The sequence below is a fragment of the Phaseolus vulgaris genome, chromosome 6, assembly GCF_051622355.1.
Source record: "Phaseolus vulgaris cultivar YP4 chromosome 6, ASM5162235v1, whole genome shotgun sequence".
NCBI classification, from domain to species: Eukaryota; Viridiplantae; Streptophyta; class Magnoliopsida; order Fabales; family Fabaceae; genus Phaseolus; species Phaseolus vulgaris.
In genome coordinates, this window is record NC_143503.1 from 1,786,696 (window position 1) to 1,805,879 (window position 19,184).

A 19,184-nucleotide genomic window follows, 5' to 3' on the forward strand; every position below is an offset into this window, starting at 1 on the left:
TACTTCCTAATTCCTTAAACTTGCTCCTTGTAAGCCTACGAGGTAAGCTAATGACTTCTTGAGCTTCTTCAACTTCGGATTCTACCTCCTTTTGTCCTTGATCTTCGACCTCTATTTCTTCTTGATCTTGATCTCCATCACTATCATCACTTGAGACTTGACAGTTTTTATGACCAACAACCTTCATGGCAATGTTTCTCACATGCTTATCTTCATTTTCTTTAACATTCAGCCTATTCATCTCCAATTCACGTTCTCTAAGATTCCCAAACAGTGAAGTTATTGTCAAGGATGTTAAACCTTTAGATTCAAAGATGGTTGTGACCTTGGGCTGCCAAGATCTGTCTAGGCACTTGAGTATCTTGATGTTGAGTTCCTATTTTTCAAACATTTTTCCAAGACTCATGAGGTGGTTGACAATATGAGCAAACCTCTTTTGTACTTCTGCAATTGTCTCCCCTTTTTGCATTCTAAACATCTCATATTTTTGGATAAGAGCATGCTCCCTTGCTCTTGTCACGTCATTTGTTCCTTCATGAGTGACTTCAAGAGTATCCCACACTTCCTTTGCGGAGGCACATTGTGATACCCTGAAAAACTCATCAGAATTTAAGGTAGATGTAATGATATTATTTGCAATACAATCATATTGAGCATGTTTGCTTTCATGCGCAGTCCATTGTGACCAAGGCTTTTCAGAAATTACTTTATCATTTTCTAAGCATAGGAACAAAATGAAAATTTTCAATTGCATCCCAAATTCCTTTATCAATTGATTCTACAATGATTTTCATCCTTACCTTCCAAAACTGGTAATTTAAACCACAAAACAGAGGTGGTTTGTTAATAGATGCACCATCTCCAAAGGGTAGTTTTTCAACAATGAAAAAATATTTTAGGATAAAAAACTTGAACGACTTTCAAGAACCTAGCTCTAATACCAATTGTTAGAAATGGAGGCCTTAAACAAGAGGGGAAGTGAATTGTTTATCAAAGATTTTCGCAAATATTGAAGGTATAGTGTAGGCCAATGAGAATCAATTAATTAGAAATCTGTTCAGCTGATTTAAAAATAATTTTCACTTAACAACAAAAAATCAATCGGTTGTTTTTGCGAAACAATCAGTTGTTTATAACAGTAATTATAAACTTCAAGCTAAAACAGATTTAAAGAGATAAAGGATAAAAAGATCCACATAGGAAATTTATACTAGTTCATTCTTAGCCAAGAGCTACATCCAGTCCCCAAAAAACCTCTGAGTATTCCACTAAGTAATAAAACACCTTGATTACAACACAAACACCAAAGTGGTGATCTTGAACCCTTCAAGAACACACACCACCTTTGACAATCACACCACAAAATTTAGAACACCCTTTGAATCTGCACACCAATAGTTCTTATAGAAATACAATAATCAAGAGAGAAACTGAATGATAACATCTGATACAAGCACAAATTGAATAGAAGAAGTACAAAGCAATCCTATTCCACTCTTAGAAAGAATCCAAAGCTTGAAGCAATCTTGGAAAAAGTTTATTTGAATGTATTCTCATGAATCAATAACAACTAGGAGCGTAAAACAAATTATATATACTCCAATTAGTTGTTAAAAGCATTTAATGCAAAAGCCAAATCAGTTTTAAAACAAACAAAATAGATTAAATTAGTCCAACTGAATTATGTTAAGAATTTTCAAAAATCAATCGATTGAAAACACGAAATAATCGGTTGAATTGGCTTGATAACAAAGTCAACCAATTTCAAGCTTTTTCAAATTCTTTTCAAAATTACTAAGAGTAATACAATCAGTTGAAACGAGAATTCAACAGGTTGATTTTCCACTTTCTTTAGAAAACATCTTGTTTCAAAAGAACTTGAATCAAGCAACCTTGGATCAAATCTATGAGTGGATTTACAAACCCAAACTACATAAAACCCACACACACAAGCAACAACAAAGTCTTCAAGCAATCTTCTTGGATTTTGAGACATCAAAGCCTATGTTCAACATAACGATATTTGCTCAAATGGACGTTCTTCCCTGTTCCCGTCGTATGGGGAAAAATGAATGGAAGTTGGTGGCAATGTATCTAGCTGCAATCGTACAACAACAATTGAAGTAACTTTCCCTGGTTCATACTTCCTACACCGGGGTTCCTCTTCAGAATATTGGGATTGCACACGTCTAATACCTATAAAAGGGAAATGCTCATAAATCCAACCTCGCAATAATGTTGCATAACCAACTAGTTGCCTAATATTTGCGTAGCTATAATCTCCTAATTGCTCATACATGTGGGCTAGCGCAGCTGCCGCCCAAGCATATCCCCCAATCAGCTTCAGATCGACAAAAAATCCAAGATATATCACACTCACCAACGAGCACTCTTGTCGACAAACTTAGTGCAACCAACAAGGTGAAGTAATTAAGCTTTAGTAGCTACAATCCACTACCTCCTTGAGCATGCGTCCTTGTACACATCTCTCAACCAATTAAGGCGCACATGAGCTCCCCGACAACGTCGTGTCTCTTCAGATGCAACTCCACGGTCAACACGTAGGGATTCTACCAACAAATCATTCGTTGCATCTGCATCTAACGCCTGGTGCAGGTAAAATTGGGCGACAATGGGCATATACAACAAATTTGACACATCATCTAGAGTGATGGTCATCTCCCCAATAGGCAAATGAAATGTGTTTGTCTCTGGATGCCACCTCTCTACAAATGCACAAAGCAATCCTCGGTCTAAACTCTCGTAACTTGCATGAACCAGACCACCTAAGCCACACATGTCTATTGCAACCTCTATGTGCTCATGAGGTGCTCCTAACTTATTTATTTTTTTCCCATGAGAAACGACCTTCAACTCACCACGATCCTATAATAATCAACATATAACATCAATAAATACATACATAAGACACTCAATTATAAGACACTCGATTAATGTTCATTACTTACCAAACCATCCCATAAATGTCTGGCCACATGATCTTCATAATTAATCAGTAATGACTTATGCACTGGCCCTCATGGATAACCTTCGTCATCAATTTCAACTTCCTCTTGTTCAATATAATCTTCAAAGTCCTCATTTGGAATTGAAGTATTAGGACCACCACGCCTTCTTCTCACAGATGCAGTTGGTCGCACACGGTTCGAATTAGAAGATCCTCTTCCTCTAGTCCTCACCATCTTACTATTCATAAAATACCATCAAATAAAAAATAAATTGGTCCTCCAAAACTAAAGACCAAATAAAACACTTGTTCAGTCATAAAGATGTAAGTGCATGCATACATCTGAGTCACAAAGGTAAAAGAAATTTCTAAATTTTGTAAAAAAAAATTGAAATGTATTGGAATATTCCACAACCATTCCATGAGGAAATAATGTAAACCAATGTTCTTAATCAACCTTCTATGTGTCAAACCAAAATTCTTCTAAACCAAATCAAGTTATTACAATTTAAGAATCCAAGTTCAAAGTTATTTTTTTTTTTTTTTTTTTTTGGCTAAAACAACCTTTCATTAAACTTCACTTACTTTCAACTTAGTCATATACTAAATACAAAATAAAATACTAAAACGTTAATGAAACAAGTTGATAGAAACAAAAATTACGACCTTTTCCATAAAACTAGAACACTTGCTTTTTATTCTAAAATATTTATATTATCATTTATATACTTCAAAATGCATTAATTATGAAAGAAAATATAATCACGTGATTCAGTTATTAGTCATACAGTACTATATAGTTTAACCACCAAGATGTCATGTCCACTTCAACAACATACTAGAAAGAGACTTCATTGAGGATAGAGATAGCAGGAACATCATTGAGGGCAGAAAAAAAACGCATCTAATAAACACATTCTGGATTTCAAAATTCCGACCTAACAAAAAATACTTTTGGATCTGCTCATTCGCGGTGCATACGGATATTAATATCCAGAGCTCAACCGGATATACACATCTGGAACTCATAACACAGTTACGAACAAAAATATCCAGAACCCACAAGGAATGTGAAAACTCACCGTTTTGCGATGCTTCTCCTTCTCTGGTGCCTTTGCTCTCTGTCGTTGCCGTAGTGGCTCAAAAATGTTGCCTAAATGACGCTTAAACGTGCCTGCATGTGTGTAAGATTTCCGAAAGAGAATGTCCAAAAAAAAAAAATGAACGACACTGTGTTGATTGCTGGGTGCACTTTAAGTGTAAGCTAATTTTCACTTTATTGAGGATTTTATTATCATTTCACACGAACATGTTGGGTGTCAATCAAAACTAATATGGTGTAAGGAGAATCTACCAAACCTTATAGGTATATCAATAAAAAATAGTGGCAGCCAACCGAGTGAACGGAAGCTTTTCAAAAAAAGTGGTGCGGATATTAAAAACACAACGGTATTCCTGTACCTGTCAAAATTCTTCCTGCACCAAATCAATTTTTAAAAAAACAGTTTTAGTATTTTACCCAAATTTAAATGACTTTTTTGGAAGATTTTTTTCAGAAGATACTTTCCAGAATTCATTAAATTTTGGAAAATGTTTTTCGGTACAAAATTTCTGAAATAAACTTTCCAGAATGTATATAATATGTTCCATAATATATTTATTGGAATAATTTTTTTGGAGTGTGTTTTCCAGAATAAAGACGCATTAGATGGTGCATTTGGTCATTTTACCTATTTGATGGGTGCAAAGAAACATCCTAATATAAAAAACACGAGTAGCAATAGCAAAACTTCTGGGCCAGCCGAATCTTAAGGGAAGGTGGTACGAATATAAAAACATGGAAGCTTCTTCTTCCTGCACCCCTACATTTTTCTTCCTGTTCCCCCAAAATTTTCTAAATCCAGAAACTGATCTTAATCTTTTATTTGAAAAAGGACACTGTGGTTACCGGAAATAGAGATCTGGAAGTGTGCTACATATTCATCAATCCAGAACTGAATATTTTTTTTTCCGGATGAGGGGATATTCCGGAAGCAATTTTTGCATAAATTATTGATTCCCGGATTGCTGAACCCAGAAGTCTAATTCTGTTATGGATTCGTGGATCCAGAATGTTTTTTTTTTTTAATTACAGATTTCTGAATCCAAATGCATACTTCTATTATGGATTGGTGGATCCGGAATACGTTTTTTGAATGTTGGATTTTTGAATGTGAAATGAATATTTTGAATTACGAATTGGTGGATTCGAAATTTTATCGGAAGTGTCAATCCGAAATTTTTTTGGATTCCATAATCCATAATGCAAAAAATAAATACAGTTCAAGTGCATTTTAGGATTAATAGGGACAATTTGATCTTTGCAAAACATTGTGGGGGTGCAAGAAGAAACTGCCAAACATGGAATGCAAATATAAATGCTTCTGGGCCAGTGGAATGGCACAGTTCTGAAAAGCACGGTGCAGATATTGAAACATGGGCTGCAAATAGCAATGCTGCAAGCCCAGTGGAATGTGCCCAGTCTTTTGAAAAGGAGCGCTAGCCGAATGGACCCAGATCTTTTAAGAGACTGGGGGGGTGAGACTATAAACAACTAGTGGTGGCTAGCAAAATTGCTGGACTAAGTGAATAGACCCAGATTTTTGTAAAAAAACAAGCATAGCTGGTGGTCAAAATAACAAAGGCAATTACTTCCTGCACCATATCACTGCACCCAATTTTAAATTAAAAGACAAAAATACCCTTAAATAAATAGGGTTATACATTCCGAATATTCTTTTTCAGAATGAATTTTATGTATTATGAATTTTTTTTATCTGGAATGAGATTTTGAATTTTGAATTCTAGATATATTTTTCCAGAATGTATTATTTTCAGTTTTGGATTTTCATTTCCGTTGTGAAGGGCATTTTTGGAAACAAAAAAATTATGTTGGGTGCAGGTTAAAAATGATTGGGTGTAGAAAGAACTTACCAATAACAAAAAGAGGGGCTAGAAACAAAGGCCCATAATTTTGGAACACATCCGAGGTGTAAAAATTAAACCAATATGAAAAAAAAATGAGTGGCCCCCACATAAATAAGGTTCGCATACAATAGGACCCGACCAGTACTAGCTTGCACATGGATTTATGGGCAAAGTTTTGGTGGTCAGAATCCTTTTTTAGAATACTTTTTTATTTGGATTTTTGGAACATATTTCTAAATTTTAATTTTTTTTCATAATGTATTTTTTACATTTTTGATTTATTTTAGAGTGAGATTTTGATTTTTGGATTTTCAAATTCGAAAAAAAGAGTAATTTTAGAAAATTTGAAAAACAATAGGGTGCAAGTTTAAATTGATGTGATGCAGGAAGAAGTTGCTGGATTTATGAGGTAATTTGGCAAAGAAAGATTGCAACTTACAGCAAAATTGGCACGTAGAGCCCAACAAAATTGGCCAATTGGAATAAACTAAAAGCGTAAAAAAACAAAGCAAATGGTGTTCCTATGATTATTTCTTAAGTAAAAGTTTAGTTTATCTTTTTAAAATATTAATCTTTAATAAAACTTTAATTTACTATTTTAAAATAGATTTAAATTATAAAAATATAATTTTAAGTTTTCAATTGAAAAATAAAATAAAAATATAATATTTAAATTATAAAAATACATAATATTATATAATTATAATAAATCATATTTAAATTTAGATTGAAAAACTTAAAAACAAAAAGGCTGGCACCGTGGGACATGTGCAACCAACATTTTCAATTTTGGAAAAAAAGCTGAATGTGAAGTGTGGAAGCGGTGCCTCCACATAGCTTCATAGTCTTTGCATCAATATTGAACTCCCAAGTGCATGCATATCTAGAATACCCTTTTTGCATCATGCACATTCCTCCATATCCCAAATGGAAATTGTTCTTGTATGATGAGTTATCCTTATTTCAAGGTGTATAGTATATGAGTATGACAAGAATTTTCTAGTTGTTCCAATGAGTGGTGGTGTACCTATGGAAGAATCTCTAATACTCAAGTCAGTAAGAATGTATGATTTTGTGTATAAGTCAACGAATAATAAGATAGATCTACTTTGTGAGAGAATTGAAGTATTTATAGGCTCATGGACTTAAGTAGGGACCAAAATAAAGTGGCTACTTTGTAGTAACCGTTTAGGCCACGTTCTTCCTTACGTGTACCCTATTATTTAGTTGACTAGGCAGTTACCTCATAGTTAAGGCTGAGCATTGAGTAACATTGATAGTTACTACAGAACTATAAGGTGAACTTCCATAACTACTTTTAGTGGTTTTCATACACCAATACATTATATTTTGTAAATGTCTAGTTTGGAGTTTCTTTGAGTTGCTAAGTTTGCTGAGAAAAGATGAGGACAACGCGGTCTAGTTCAGTCGCGTCGTCGACAGATGAAGATGATGTGTCCATGACACAAGTGATGGACATGATGAGGACGCTGCAGGAGAACGTGGCCGCGTCACGTTCTGAACAGGAAAGGATGCACGAGGCATTGGTGGCCTCGCAAGCTAGGAATGAAGAGCTCAACAGGATTAACGAGGAGCTGCGCAAAGCCCTTCAGGAGCGTGCGGTCGGGGACAGATCTGCACCCCCATCCCCACCGCGCAGCTTCCCCATGCCATTCTCCCAAGAGATCATGGACTCGGTGGTCCCGGCTAACACTGTGGCGGTGAAAGCGTCTTTCACTGGGGTGGAGGACCCTGAGGCCCATCTCACGGCGTTTCATACTCAGATGATGCTCTCGGGAGGGTCTGACGCGGTTTACTGTAAGGTGTTTGATGTGATTCCAATAGCAAAGAAGAGAATGATTCTTGACATTCTTAGGAATCAACTTGAGTTGGACAATAGTTAGACACTTTTTCTTAGAATTGGATCAATGTTCTAAGTCAAGAACTCACCAAAACTAGCACCAAATCCAAACTCATATGGAAGTTCCACATATTGTCAAATTGAACTAACAAAAAGAGAGGAAAAAGCAAATGCACCGAATAGAAATGAATAAGAACAGAATTGAACCGATTAAAATGAATTAAAAGGCAAGAAAACTGAAAAGGAGTGCTGGAATTATAAAAGCACCGAACCAAAACATGGAAAAGAAGAAGAACAGCTGCTGGAAACAGAAATAGCCGAACCAAAACAAGAACAAAAGCTCAAAACATGAATATCAAAAGAGAAGGAAGGAAGGAGAGGAGAAAGCTCATGAAGATGGATGTATGGTTGGATGATCACGCCACTAGAAGGATGGAGACTCCTAAATGAGTGTGCAAGCCGCCACTTGAGGTAACCATGGAACCATCAAGATAAGACTAGAGAAGAAGGCACAAAGCTCTCCAATGCTCTCTCAAAATTTGAGTATAGTTTCTCTAATTAAAATTCAAATCTGAAATGTACAAGGGCAGCACCTATATTTATAGCCTAAGGTGCTGAAAAATCAAACTAAGAGAATTCAAAATTCCCTCCTAAAAGAAGCTACAACCGGCGCCTAAACAAAACATGAGGAAGGTGTGATCCCTTCTCTCACTTTGGCACCTCCTTATTTACTTCTACACCTATCTACTAACACACACCCCTCCTAAAGTTCCTAACTAAAGACTAAAAGATGCTATAACAATAGAGGTTTCTAATGTTTCCCTCTAAGCACCTTCAACCAAAGAAATTACAAAAAGAGAAAATAATTGTCCCCTAGCTCCTAAAGCTTTGAACATGCTTCTTGTAAGCCTTTGAGGTGGGCTTTGACCTCCATGGGCGTCCTCTATTTGCGCCTCTACCTCTTCTTGATCTTGTTGATTGGCCTCCATGTCCACTTGAGCTTGATCTCCATCAGTGTTCATGAGCACCCTTAGTGGAACAGCGTTGGATTGGTTCGTCAGTATACCTACTGGCCACATTACCACGTTTCAACAGTTTTCCAAGATGTTTGTCGAGCAGTATATAGTGAACAAAGCACCACCATTGGTGTCTTACGACCTGTTTGACGTGAGGCAGTACCAAGGGGAGTCCTTGAAGGATTTCCTGAACAGATTCGGAGCTCAGATAGTCCGTTTGCCAGGGAAAGACGAAGAGATGTTTGTACACGCTTTCAAAAAGGGTGTGTTACCTGGGCCCTTTAGTGAGTCGCTTATCAGGAGTCACCCCGCCACGTTTGCTGAAATTCGTCGACGTGCTGTGGCTCACATCGTCGCCGAGCGAAGTCTCCGAGAAGAGGGGAAACGTGGCCCCAGCTAAATCGCGCGCCCAAGCAAGGGTCCAGCTGCAGAGGGTAATGGAGGCGGCAGCGGGGAAGAGGAACCAAAGGATGCGCCATCCTTATGACCCTAAGAAGAATAAGAACAAGGGGCCAGGGCGGCCCAGGGAGGCTAATCGCCCTCTAAGGTACGAGTTTGTGATGGGGTTGGCCACTCTATCAACTCGTGTTTGGCTTTGGGACACCAACTCGCCGAGTTGGTCAAATGTGGTTTTTTGAAAGATTACTTGTTGGAGAAGCAAGCGGGCCAAGCGTCAGGGTCCCAACCAGCGGGCAGCGAAGGACAGCAGCACGAGGTGCCCATTCACGGTGAGATCCACACCATAGCTGGTGGATTCTCCGGCTCGTCGCAACGCAAGAAGTACGCGAGGTCAATGATGTCAGTGGAAGTTTTTGAGGATCACTCACCTGACGTGGACATCATGTTCACCAAAGGGGACCTTAGGGACGTTGTACCTCACGACAACGACCCTATTGTGATCTCTCTAGTCACGGCGGGAAGGACCGTCCACCGGGTGCTGGTCGACCAGGGAAGTTCGGCAGATGTAATGTTTTGGCCGACTTTTGAAAAGCTACAACTGTCCCCCGATCAACTGAGGCCATATGGGGACTGCTTGTACAGTTTCGTCGGCGATCAAGTGGAGGTAAGGGGGTATATCGAGTTGAGGACAACCTTCACAAATGGTTTGGCCTCACGAACAAAGAAGATCAGGTATCTTGTCGTAAACGCCCCGTCGGCATACAACATACTGTTGGGAAGGCCAACGCTCAACAGAACGGGAGTTGTGCCTTCGACAAGGCACATGAAGGTCAAACTACCGTCTATGGAAGGTTTGATCTTCACCATTTGCTCTGACCAAAAGGAGGCGAAGAAGTGTTACGAGAACAGCCTCAAGAACAAGAGGTTTGTGTGCCACGTAACCACAACGCCTCCCCCTGGTGTGGGATCTGCGCAGGAAACCCGGCGAGTTTCGGATACGGCGTTGGAGGTGGCCGCCGAGGGCGATGTGCCTATGGAAGATATGGAGGCGAGGACCGAGAGCGCCGCTCGGTTGGAGGGAGAAAGAAACTGCTCAGAGACCGCCAGGAAAACAGGTATCGCGAGGGCGCTGATCGCCAACGAAAAGAAGCCTCAGCCAGTGGAGGAATGGCTCGAGAAGGAGATCAACGACAAAATGTTTAAGCTGGGGAGAACCTTGGACAGCGAGACGCAAGACCAAATCGCCAAGGTGATAAGTAGACACCTGGATGCATTTGCATGGGTTGCTTCAGATATGCCGGGGATCGACCCCGATTTCTTGTGCCATCGCTTAGCAATGGACCCCCAAGTCAGGCCCATCCGCCAAAGAAGGAGAAAGTTCAACGAGGAGAAAAGACAGGCGATCAAAGACGAAACACAAAAACTCCTTGCAGCAGCCCACATCAGGGAGATCCAATATCCAGAATGGCTCGCCAATGTCGTTCTGGTCAAGAAGAGTAGCGGAAAATGGCGGATGTGTGTCAACTTCACAGACCTGAACAAGGCCTGTCCTAAGGATTCTTATCCTTTGCGGAGCATAGACGTCCTGGTAGACAGTGCATCAGGGTGCAAGCTGCTCAGTTTTCTGGATGCCTTCTCAGGGTACAACCAAATCAAAATGCACCCCATGGACGAAGAGAAAACTGCCTTCATGACGGAAAGGTCATGCTACTGCTACAAGGTGATGCCCTTCGGGTTGAAGAATGTGGGGGCCACGTACCAAAGGCTGATGGATAAGGTGCTCGCACCTATGCTCAGAAGGAATGTGCAGGCATACGTTGACGACATGGTCGTGACGTCCCTGGAGAAAAACAAGCACGTCGCCGATTTGGAAGAGTTGTTCATCACAATAGCCAGGTACAAGGTGAAACTGAATCCTGAGAAGTGTGTTTTTGGTGTAGAGGCAGGGAAATTTCTGGGATTTCTCCTGTCGAAGAGGGGAATCGAGGCTAACCCCGAGAAGTGTGCCGCCATTTTGGTGATGAGAAGCCCTGCCACTGTGAAGGAGGTGCAGCAGCTCACGGGGCGGATGACCGCTCTGTCCCGATTCGTATCGGCAAGTGGAGAGAAGAGCCACCCATACTTCCAGTGTTTGAAGAGGAACAACAGGTTTGTCTGGACGAAGGAGTGTGAGGAGGCCTTCATAAAGCTCAAAGAATATTTGGCAAGCCCACCAGTTCTATGCAAACCCCAAGCCACAATGCCACTCAGGCTGTATTTCGCCATAACTGAGAGGGCAATAAGCGCAGTGCTCGTCCAGGATCAAGATCAGGTCCAAAAACCCATATATTTTGTTAACAAGGTGTTGCAAGGCCCAGAAGTGAGGTACCAGGCCTTAGAAAAGGCAGCGTTAGCGGTTGTATTTTCGGCGAGAAGGCTGCGCCATTACTTCCAGAGCTTTACGGTGTTGGTAATGACTGACTTGCCAATCCAGAAGGTTTTGAAGAAACCAGATGTAGCTGGAAGGATGGTGAAGTGGGCGGTTGAGCTGTCGGAATTCGACATCAAATATGAGCCCCGGGGATCGATCAAGGGGCAAATTTTCACTGATTTCGTGGTCGAGATGTCTTCTGAAACGGCGCAAAACGCTAAGGATGACTTTCGTTGGGTACTCTTGGTGGATGGGTCGTCCAACCAGCTGGGCAGCGGGGCTGGGGTCATTTTGGAGGGACCCAACGGTGTGTTGATAGAGCAATCACTGAGGTTTGCTTTCAAAGCAAGCAACAATCAAGCAGAATATGAGGCCTTGATCGCCGGTATCCTGTTGGCAAAGGAGATGGGAGCGAAGGTGCTAATGGCCAAAAGCGACTCACTGCTGGTCATTGGACAGGTAACTGGCGAGTTCCAAGCCAAGGACCCGCAGATGGCAGCCTACCTGGAGTACGTGCAAGAGCTAAGGAGATCTTTCGCTTTATTTGAAGTGGTGCACGTGCCAGGAGAGCAGAATGCCCGAGCTGACTTGCTAGCCAAGCTCGCCAGTTCGGGCAAGGGGGGCAGACAGAGGACTGTCATTCAAGAAACCTTGAAAGCGCCTCGAGCATTCGTGGCAGACCACCAGGTTCTTCATGTTTGCAGATCGACGGAAAGAACGACGAGAAGCCATAGATCCCTAACGCATGAAACTTTGAGGACGCCGAGGGTCAGAGCGCGCCCAGCGGAAGAGGTGAGAACGATGCAAGTTTGCGCTATCCACAAACCAGACACGTGGATAACGCCATACCAACGCTATTTAGCGGATGGCGTGCTCCCAGTGGACTCAACAGAGGCCAGAAAGATAAAGAAGAGCTCCAGCAAGTTTACCCTTATTGACGGCGAGCTGTACAGTTTCGGATTTACACACCCTCTTCTTGTATGCGTACATGGAGAGAAGTGCACGAGGATTATGGCTGAGCTCCATGAGGGGATTTGCGGGAGCCACATTGGAGGTCGATCTCTGGCAACAAGGGCTATCCGTGCAGGCTACTACTGGCCCACAATGAGGGAAGATTGCAAGAGATATGCCCAGTGTTGCAAGCAATGCCAGCAGCACGCCGACTGGCACAAGGCGCCCCCAGAAGAGTTAAAGTCAATCTACAGCCCTTGGCTGTTTCACACGTGGGGAATCGACATCCTGGGACCCTTCCCGTTGGCAATCAGACAAATGAAGTATTTGGTTGTGGCGATCGAATACTTCACGAAATGGATTGAAGTAGAACCAGTAGCCCAAATCACCGTGCACAAAATCCAAAGTTTCGTATGGAAGAATATTGTGTGTCGTTTTGGCGTGCCCAAGCGTCTAGTATCAGACAATGGGACCCAATTCGCAAGCCGCCTGTTGAAGAAGCTGTGCGAGGACATCGGGACACAACAGGTGTTTGCTTCCGTGGAACACCCGCAAACGAATGGGTAAGTTGAATCCGCTAATCGGGTTCTGCTGAGAGGATTGAAGAGGAGGTTGGAAAAGGCCAAGGGGTCTTGGGTTGAGGAGGTTCCCCGCATAGTGTGGGCATATCATACTACTGAGCAATCGGGAACCCACGAAACCCCGTTTAGCTTAGTGTATGGATGCGATGCGATGATTCCAATTGAAATCCAGGAAAGCTCGCCGAGATTCCTGAACTTCGTGTCGGAAGATTCGAACGAAGAAAGGAGGATGAACTTGGATTTGCTGGACGAGGTCAGGGAGGAAGCGCGGGTGAAGGCCGAAGCAGTAAAGAGAAGGGTCGAGCGTAAATACAACTCCAAGGTAAAGCCGAGGCAGTTCAGAGATGGCGACCTGGTGATGAGGAAGGCCCACCAGTACGAGATGAAAAACAAATTGTCACCCAAGTGGACAGGTCCATTCAGAATAACCGAAGCACTCGGGAACGGCGCCTACCGCTTGGAGACGCTGGAGGGAGGGGCGATTCCTCGCACTTGGAACGCCACCCACCTCAAGTTTTGCTACAGTTAAGGCATTGTAAGTAGCAATAAACTCCAACAGTTTAAGATGTATCAGTTTAAACAATTTTTCAAGGGGGCACTCTTTTTTCCCTGAGAAGGGTTTTTAATGAGGCCACCCAATAAAGAAGGTTTCAAAGTTTATCAAAGTTTCTCAGTTATTAAGTTTGCATGCTGTTTGTTTTTCAAGTTTGTGGGGTAAGATTAAAAATGGTAAATCCAAATCGCATGCATCCAGTACAAAACCTTCGAAACATGAAATTTTAAACCCTCATCGCCACTCGGCGACCGGAGGTGCAAGTTTAAGTTTTAAGTCCTCATCGCCATATGGCGATCGGAGGCACAAAAACAAAGTTTTTAAGTCCTCACCGCCACTCGGCGATCGGAGGCACAAGTATTGAAGTTTTTCTGACCGCCACCAGGCGAGAAAGAGATTTAAAAGACCTCCTCGCCTCGAGCGAGTGCAGGCGAGAAAGAGATTTAAAAGACCTCCTCGCCTCGAGCGAGTGCAGGCGAGAAAGAGATGCAAAAGACCTCCTCGCCTTGGGCGAGTGTAGGCGAGAAAGAGATTTGAAAGACCTCCTCGCCTCGAGCGAGCGTAGGCGAGAAAAGATTGAAGTCCTCCTCGCCATGAGCGAGCACAGGCAAGAACAGATCACAAGACCTCTTTGCGTGAGCAAATTGAGGCAAGTTGAAAGCCCTCAATGCATCCGGGGGAGGAGGAGATGTAGCCCCTAGGCAAGTTGAGGCATCAGGAAAGGTCCTTCTCACCCTCAAGTGAGTTCAGGCAAGATGAAACTGAAAAGTCAGGGGTGTCAACAATCTTAAGTATGGGAAAGGAGGGTTGGAGAAGAACTTTTTCCCCCTTAAGTGAGACACCAATATTGACCTAGTAAGACCAGTTAAATTAGAAGTTTAAGGGCGGCTGGGGAGGTTCGCAGAGGGCACCCCACCACCCAAATCATTGTTCTAAAACTCAGGGAGGTAGAGAAGGATCTGAAAGGCGACTCTACCCCCAGGTGAGGGAACAATGATGTAAGTTATCTCAGGATAAAGGCTCGGAGAAGGTAGAGAGCGATCCAAGAGACGGCTCTCCTCCCAGCTATGCAAAGATGGAATCAGAGGGCGGTCCCGCAGGGGACGTTCCCAGTTAAGAAGAAGGTGATGTCGCCAGAAGCCCATTGTGTGAGATTGAAACAGAAAGAGAATCGCATGGCAAGGGCCGCGTCAGCAAAGTTCTGGGCGACGACGTAGAAATGCCTTTGGCCCTTAGTAAATCGGGCAAGAGAGGTTTCAGATGCTAAGATCGACCTAAGCCCTTTTTGCCGAGTAAGTGATTTCGTGTTAAACGTTATTGTTCAAATTAACCGTTTGTTTAAGTTAAGGTGTGTTGCAGAAAGTTAAGTACCGGTTGGTACAAGGCACGTTGAGTTGAGAAAAAACCATACAGCTAAACCAGTTGATTGCACGACAGATAAGTCATAAGATTATATATATATATATATATATATATATGTGCACATGAGTACCAAACAGTTCAAACAGAATGAAAATTATTACAGACCAAGGTAAAACATAAGAGTTTTCAAGGCGATAAATCAATTGGGGGTACGATCTTGCCGTCCACCACCTCGTTGTATACTGAGAACTAGGAGAGATCAAGGTCGGGATATTTGCAAGCAAACTGCTCCAAAGCAGTGCCAAAGCCGGAAGTGAGAACTTGGGCAGCCTCAAGCTGAAGCTCATCGATCTTCGTCTTGAACCCACTATTCTCTTCACGAACCTGGGTGACTTCAAGCTCGAGCTCGTCGGCCTTCTTCTTGAGCCCGCTGTTCTCCTCGCGAACTCGGGCAAGCTCAGTAGCAGTTTCGCTAAGTTCTTGGGAAGCCTTATCCCGATCTTGCTCAACCTTTCCCAGAGGAGTCTCCCTCTCGATGGATCTCTTCTCTAAGTTGGCCATCTTTTCGGCGTCAGTTTTCTTTGCCTCCTCCAGCGTGGCAATTTTCTCCCTCAGAGGGACGATCCTGCTCTCCAGCTCGACGGCGTCCTGGAGTTTATCATGAAGTTTCTTGCGCAGTTCTTTGCTGTCTTTGCGCACGCTCTGGAGCTCGTCCTTGAGGGCATTTTCGACCCGCGAAAACTCGAGGCCTTGCATCAGCATGTCGCATTTGGTCTTCTCGGCTGCAGCTTTCGCGATGCTTGCCACCTCTTGGTTGATCCGGTTATCGAGCTCAAACTTCTCCAAAGAGTCCTTGAGCCCTTCGCTGACGATTTGGGGAAGACAATCGTCAACCATGGCACTTAGGCGCACGGTGAAGGACTTCAATGCTTCTTGAAGAGCGGCTGGGAGGCCTAAGGTTGTTGGAGGAGGCGGAGGTTGGTGCTCACCACCACCCTCAGAAGGTTGAATTGCGGGGGGAGCTTCGAGGCGTGGTGGTGAGGCAGGGAGTTCTTCGGCGGCTGGATTGGAGGCTTGCGTATCAGCAAGTTGCTTAGGAGCGCCTTCAGCAACTGAGGCGTTTGAAACGAGAACGTCCCCAGCGGACTCGAATGGTGTGGAGGCGCTGGGGGGTTCTCGATGAAGTTTGGGGCGGCGCTCTCAATTGCTGGGGGCTCGGTCACCGCCACCCTTTTCCTTTTGCAGATTAGCCCGTCCTCGGTGCTTTTATCCGCCTCTTCGTCAGATACTACCCTGGGGGCTTTCCTTTTGGCCTTCTTGAGAGGTAGTTTCTTGCGTTGGGGGGCTGGAAGAGCGGCAGCAACGGGTGGACCAACTAGTGGGGATTGGCCCTGGGCGGCGGCGATCTCCGCAACAGAGTTCGGGATCGTTTGAGAGCCCGTCGCAAGCTTATGGGACCTGGCTATGGCGCGTAGCTCAACCATCCTGTCTTGTCCCAACATTGTATCTGCAAAGGGGGGCCAACAGTTATCAACCAACACAGAAAATCGACAGGTAATAATGCATGGAGGAGGTTGAAACCATATGCGAAATGAGAACAACAACATCAGAGTAGAAACGAGAAAATGCAAAGTCAAGCTAAGGGAGCTAGAAGGCTTAAGGACAGACCTATGTGAAAGTCCAATTGGCTTTCATAGAACTCGAAGGAGACGATGGAGGCAGTCGACAGGGTCACGTTGGAAGAAGCGACTTTCTTCCAGAAACTGCACAAGTCCTTGTCGAGCTCCCCCATTTTTTCTGGCTCCCTAGCCTTCCTAAAGCTTGACTCTTTCCTTCCCTTGTTCACCCAGTACAAGGGGAACCCGTCGAGGAGGGAAGGGTCTTGATCGCTGCAGCATACGCGTACAAACTTCCCCTTCCAATCCTTATAGGATTGTTGGAAGATGGAGAGGATAGACCTCCCAGCGACCCCATTTAGGCTGACCCGCAAACGATCGCCCGGGTTCTTCGCCTCGAACAAGTAGAGGAATACATCCACAGAGGTCGGGTGTCCCAAATGCGCGCAGATAATTTGGTAAGCCCGTACGAATGCCCAGCTGTTGGGATGGAGCTGGGCGGGGGCTATGTCGAGCTCGGTCAGGAGCTCCCTCTCAAAGCGTGTGAAGGGAAACCGGAGCTTGACCTTCTTGAACATAATAGTGTATATGAAGCAGAAGGAGGCGTTGTTGCTCCCCTGATTGTCGATGCAGATTGGCTCACCGGGAGGACAAGGCCGCACAATTACTTTGTCATCGTGCTCTTTACTGAAAGATAGGTGTTCCTTATCACCTTTCTTGAGGCGAAGGAGGTCGCGATCGGAGTTGACGGATGAGGTCTCACCCAGCAAGGTCGCGGAAGCCCACGGGTATAGCCGTTTGTAATCTGGAAGAGGCTTCGCCATCGCGCTGGTTTGTGGTGGGTTTGGTTGTGGTTGGCTAGGATGAGAGGACGCGGGTCTCGCGACTCGGTCGGAAGGGACGTTGGGACCCCTTGGGGGGTCGCGGGAAGAAGAGGGGTTTGCCCTACGGGTTTTCGCCGGAGGGTTGCGAGGAGATGGAGGAGGGTTTGGTGTGATTTTTGAACGAGTCATCGAGGAAGCTGCAAGAAGACGAAAAGGTATGAGTGTTCGTAAACAGAAAGACTCGACAGAAGAAGAGAAGAGGGAAGAACAAGAGGGGCTCGCAGAGAAAGGTTCAGAAACCCTAAACGCAGAGAAGAGAAAAACAAAGCAGAGAAACATCCCACAACGTATGCTCCAGACAGGTAATGGATTATGCAAACCGATTAAAATGCAGCAAATATCAGTAGAAGTGATAAAAAAGTTACCTTTAGATGATCAGAAGAGTAGTCAGAAAGATGGAGGTTGGGAGAATCGGAGCGTTCGCTGGAGCGTTTCGAGAGTATGAAGAGAGGTAGAAGATAATGAAACAGTGAAATGTGCGCGAAGTGTTTAAGAGTTTCGAAGAGTTTCGAACGTTGCGAGAAGCGCAAACGACAGTGAATAATGGTCGTTGATGAGTCCACGTGTCGAATGATCGAAGAAGTTGGTGAAATGTCAAGTCAGTGAACAGTGTTAGCGCCAACGCACAAAGCCACGAAAGCCGCCGGATTTAAACCTCTTTAGTCTCCTCGCTGAACAAGTCGCAGCTCGAGACTGGGGGCTTGTGTACCGACCAGGTCATCGGGTGTGATGACGTGTCTTGCCGTGACTATGTGGGGTGTGCTCAGCGGAACACGTGAGCAAGAGAAAGATGGATGGTTCAGAGGTGAGCGTAGTCGCCGGTTCATGGAACTGGCGTTCTGTAGTGAACATGGTCGGTTGTCGCCGGGTTTATCTGTCATCGACGTGTTTGGCAATGGGAGATCAGGTGGTCTGACACCGCCGCGAGGAGCACATCGCCAGTAAACTCAGTAGAAGCTATTGAAGGCTCGGAAGAGTAAGTTCAAGCGTATAATTTCAGTAAGGTGATTATTGCGCCAGCATGGGGCGTGAAGGGTGTGTGGGTTGAAGGGGAACATCTTGCCTATTAGCGACAGGATTCCCAGAGTGGACATTCGTTGAAGGGAAGGTTTCCTCAGCCAGAACATGCATGGCGCTGCGATAAGGAGGGTGCCATTAAGCGACAAGCGATATCACAGAGATGGTGCACTTTGCTGCACCCGATACTCGCCTTGTCAGGTGGTGTTCCAGAGCATGTCGCGTGCTAGCTTACTCCTTGAGTAGAGGACTTAGCCGCGTGTCGCGTTCTAGCTTACTCCTAAATAACATTCAAGTTGCCCCAACCCAGATGACGACACGTGTAGGGTTGGATGTTACCAGTTACTCCAACCCAGATGATGACACGTGTAGGGTTGGGAGCAATAGAGAAATGACGCTCGAGTTATCCTGACTCAGATGATGACACGTGTAGGGCTGGGCGCTACCTGCTATCCCAGCCCAGATGGCAACACGTGCAGGGTTGGATGCGAGCCACGTGTCCAAAAGCATAACGGCCTGGAGAGAGAAGAAACCTAGCTATAAAGGTAACCTTAACAGAATTTGCAGGGGTACGTTTTCATTACGGCTCGTTGCTAGGG